Genomic DNA, 5,068 nt, shown 5'->3' on the forward strand with positions numbered 1-5,068 from the left:
GGTTAACAGCAGAGCCTTTAACCCTTTAATGAGATGTTCACTGGGAATCAACCAAAGAAGCCCTGTCTTCTGTGCCACCAGGGGCTGGACAGACCTCCACGTGGTGAAGACGTCCTTCGGGAGCCTGTTCACCCAGCCCTGCCTTGGACAACACCCAGTGTCCAGCACGGACCCCACGTAAGAGGCGAAGACTGAGAAAACAAGGCCAGAACACACAGACTGCCTCAGCGCACGCTTTCAGTGCTAAGTGCTAGGCCTCAGAGTCACTGTTCAGGCCTGGCTGGTGCCCTGGGTATGTTTCTCCCTCCCTACAGCCCCCCAAAATGTAGTCCCCTCTTAAACCCATTTTAAAACTATCACTTTTAGGAGTTGCCTCTGGGAGGGTAAGGGTCAGACCTCACCGCAAAGAGGTATGGGGCACTGTTTTGTGATGGTAACATTCTCTATCTTATGGAGGTCTGAGGCATCCTAGTTATATACTTGTGAAAACTCATCAACTCATCAGGTAACATCCATGCATTTCATCTCACGTAATTTTTATCTAATGAAAAAATCTGTGCCCTGGCCGGTGGCTCAGTTGGTTGGAGTGTCATCCATGCACCAAAAGGTTGTGGGTTCAATTCCCAAACAGAGCACATACCTAAGGTGTGGGTTCCATACCCAGTTGGAGGGTGTACGGAGGCAACCAATTGATGCTTCTCTCTCACATTGATGTTTCTCTCTCTCCCTTCCTCTCTCTCTAAAAATCAATAAAAACATATCCTCGGGTGAGGATTAAAGGGAAAAAATAAAATAAACTGTAAAGAAATACTGAATTATAATTATAATGATTAGGGTTCTAATGGAAATATTTAGGGATGAAGTGTACTGTGTCTGCAACTTACTTTAAAATCTACATCAAGTCCTGGCCGGTGTGGCTCAGTTGGCCTGGGCACCAAAGGGTCATAGGTTCGATTCCCAGTCAAGGGCACATACCTCAGTTGCAGGCTCTATCCCTGGCACTGTCAGGCCGCAAGCAGGAGGCAACCAATCAATGTGTCTCTCTCACATCTATGTGTCTCTCTCCTGCCCCCACCCCACCCTGTTCCTTCCTCCCCTCCACTCTCTCTAAAAAAAAATCCATAGAAAAAAAATATCTTCCAGTGAAGATTTAAAAATAAATAAAAATGTACATCAAAAATATAAGATGGATTAAGGATTACATGGATAGATTTGTACCATCTGGACAGTGGATAAATGCAGGTTCACTATAAATTCTCTCGATGTTACTGTATTTAGTTCAAGAATCTACCCTCGCCGAAACCGGTTTGGCTCAGTGGATAGAGCATCGGCCTGCAGACTGAAGGGTCCCAGGTTCGATTCCGGTCAAGGGCATGTACCTGGGTTGCGGGCACATCCCCAGTGGGAGATGTGCAGGAGGCAGCTGATCAATGTTTCTCTCTCATCGATGTTTCTAACTCTCTATCTCTCTCCCTTCCTCTCTGTAAAAAATCAATAAAATATATTAAAAAAAAAGAAAAAAAAAGAATCTACCCTCATTCTTTTTCTCCCCGTCAGCCTCATTCAAACCCATCAGCAGTGCTCCCTTTTTTCCTCCTAAAAACGTCTTACCCTTTCTCACCATCTCCACTGCCATAACCCCAGAGGAAGCACCATCGCACTCTTCTGAACTCAGCAACAGCCTCCAGATGGGGACACAATCAAACCATGTCACTCCTCTACTTAAAAATCCTCCACTGCCTTCACATTACAATCATTTTAAGTAAAATCCAAATTCTTTCTAAAATTGATTTTCAGAGAAAGAGGAAGGAAGAGAGAGAGAGAGAAACATCAATGACGAGAGAGCATCACTGATTGGCTGCCTCCTACACGCTCCACACTGGGGAAGGAGCTCACAACCCAGGCGTGTGCCCTGACCAGGAATCGAACCTGCAACCTTTCTGTGCACAGGACAGGTTGCCTCCTGCACGTGCCTGACTGGTGGACACTGGCCAGGGCCCGAACTCTTTAATGTGACATTAAAGTCCCTGAATGATCTGGCCCTGCCTACCTCTCCAACCTAAGACGGGGTCTTGTTCAACAGTGTGACTCTAGACCCGGGAAGAGTCTGTGCCCAAAAAATACTTGCTGACAGTGAATGAGCACATCCACCCTCCAGTGAGGGCCTCGCCATCTCCTGCCAGCACCTCTGAGTAACTGCTCTTCACTGCAGACTTGGGCCTTCTCTCATCTTCCATAAACATCAACCTCCGAAAGCTTCTCACTGCCCATGGGATGAAACCCAACCCTAGGACAGCCAAAAAGGCCTTCACAGCCCTAACCGGTTTGGCTCAGTGGATAGAGCGTCAGCCTGAGGACTCAAGGGTACCAGGTTCGATTCTTTGAGGTTCGATTCCGGTCAGGGGCATATACCTTGGTTGCAGGCACATCCCCAGTAGGGGGTGTGCAGGAGGCAGCTGATCAATGTTTCTCTCTCATCGATGTTTCTAACTCTCTATCCCTCTCCCTTCCTCTCTGTAAAAAATCAATAAAATTTTTTTTTTTAAAAAAGGCCTTCAGTTTGATCCCAATCTACTCTCCAGCCTTATCTCCAGCAGAAGTTTCCCCCATGAAAGCATGATCCTCTAATAATAATGATGATGATGATTTTATTGATGGAGCTTTGTTTGAACTCTCACCTTTCTCTGGACTGACTAGGACTTTTCATAGCCACAAACAAGCCTCTCCCTTTAAAACAGAGAGGCTGCAAAGTACATCCATTGGATAAGAGCCTGGGCTCTGCAACCCGTTGCCTGGGTTCAAACCCAGACTCCCCCATTCATTAGCAACATGATGCGGGACAAGTTACTTCTCTCAGCCGCAGTTTCTCCAGCCAGAGTGGGAGTAATAGCTGTACCTACTTCTCAGGACTATTGTCCGGCTTAAACTAGGTCATCATGCCAATGAGAGGGCACTGCTAAGCTTTTGGCCGGGACATTTCGTCATTGTGCAGCCCTTCATTGTGGAACGTTAGGCATCGCTGTCAATCCTGGTGACATTCTCCACCACTTCAACTAAAAAAATTCCCAGCCCTGCCCGGTTTGGCTCAGTGGATAGAGCGTCGGCCTGCGGACTCGAGGGGCCCAGGTTCGATTCCAGTCAAGGGCATGTACCTTGGTTGTGGGCACATACCCAGTAGGGAGTGTGCAGGAGGCAGCTGATCGATGTTTCTCTCTCATCAATGTTTCTAACTCTCTATCCCTGTCCCTTTCTCTCTGTAAAAAAATCAATAAAAATATATTAAAAAAACAAACAAAAAAAAAACACATTTATTAAAATAATTCCCAATTTCCAAATATCCCAGGGAGAGGGCAGGCATTACCACCCTTGGTTGAGAACCACTTGGTTAATGCATGCACAGCACTTAAACACTGACTGACACACCAAGGACTCAAATATTTGCTATTCTTAATGTCCTCCCCCTCTGTGCCCTGTGAAGCCTTCCTTGACCGGAGGTACTGGCACCCCCTTCCTGCTTTCCCAGCTCGGGTTCTAGTCTCAGTAAAGCCACCTCATTGTCAGCAGACCCAGGACAAGCTCCAGAAGGGACACTTTCCATCCTCAGTGCCCATTTCGTGACACACACACAGAAGCTCAATAATTAGTAAAAGACGCAAAGTACAATAAAGAATCTGAAGTGAGCCCTAACCGGTTTGGCTCAGTGGATAGAGCGTCGGCCTTCGGACTGAAGGGTCCCAGGTTCGATTCTGATCAAGGGCATGTACCTTGGTTGCGGGCACATCCCCAGTAGGGAGTGTGCAGGAGGCAGCTAATCAGTGTTTCTCTCTCATCGATGTTTCTGACTCTCTATCCCTCTCCCTTCCTCTCTGTAAAAAAATCAATAAAGTATATTTAAAAAATTTTAAAAAAAAGAATCTGAAGTGAAATCAGCGTCCTTTTCCATAACCTTTGTTAAAAGGTCTATTTACTGGGCCCTAAGCTTCCAGGGTCCTAAGCCTGCTGACCTCGTCTTTCCCAGAGCTCAGCAGGGAGACGGGCACAGTCCATACCGAATAAACAGACAGTGGGTTAGTCACGTGGAGGACTTCCCAAGATGGCTGCTGGTGTGTGTTATTTTTTAAAACTAACTACCCTTAAAAAACCGTTGCAGCCTCTATTCTGACCAGCCCGGCTTCCTCGCTGCAAGGAATTTGCAGGAACACAACACCGCACAGGTGGGTCTTTCCCATACGCCTCTGACATGTGTTTACCAAATGTAAGGATCAGGTGATTATTACTTAACTAGAGGCCCAGTGCACGAAATTCATGCACAGGGGAGGGGGCGGTCCCTCAGCCCAGACTGCACCCTCTCACAATCCAGGACCCCTCGGGGGATGTCAGGCCTAAACCGGCAGTCGGACATCCCTCTCGCAGTCCTGGACGCTGCATGTACCAGTGACCATACTTTTCATACAGGTGACAGGCACCTTGCTGTTGTATGGGCAGCTACATTTTTTTGCCCTGATTATAAAAAGCAGTATATAACATGGTCCTTCTGAGGCAGTGGTACCATTTTCCCCATCTTACGGGTGGAAAAACTAAGGCAGAGAGAAGTTAAGTAGTTGGCTTTGTCACACAGTTATAAGAGTCAGAATCAGGGCTGACCACAACATGTGCAAGCCAGGGTCCATGCATGTCATTGCTGCATCATCCTGTTTTTTCAGTTAGAGTAGCCTTGCCAGGTTTTAATTTTTAAATCTAAGAGACTGTTCCCAATAGATAGGGTAGGGTCCCTAGGCCTGGCCTGCGATCAGGGTGATCTGTGGGGCCACCAGCTGGGCAATCGCCTGCTGGCACCCTGGGCTGGCTGGCCTGGCCCCGCCCACTCGCCGGCCCCGCCCCCTGGTCGTTCAGCAGGTCGTTCCAACCACAGGTCAATTTGCATATGAGGGTTTTACATAGATATACTTTTATAGTAGATATCCTTAAAATTAACTCTTTTAGCTTGCGTTTTGTAAGGAAACCACAGCACCACCCGAGGTGGAAAGAGCAAGTGTGGGCCCGCGCGGGTGGACAAAGCCCGGCTCCA

The 5,068-nt window shown here is 47.6% G+C and overlaps 1 protein-coding gene across 1 annotated transcript in view; it reads right to left on the bottom strand.

Annotated features, from left to right (window-relative positions):
* The window catches only part of COG7 (component of oligomeric golgi complex 7), a 63,981-nt gene that overhangs the window by 58,126 nt on the left and 787 nt on the right, over nucleotides 1-5,068 (bottom strand).

The sequence above is a fragment of the Myotis brandtii genome, unplaced genomic scaffold, assembly GCF_000412655.1.
Source record: "Myotis brandtii unplaced genomic scaffold, ASM41265v1 scaffold707, whole genome shotgun sequence".
In the NCBI taxonomy this organism is placed as follows: domain Eukaryota; kingdom Metazoa; phylum Chordata; class Mammalia; order Chiroptera; family Vespertilionidae; genus Myotis; species Myotis brandtii.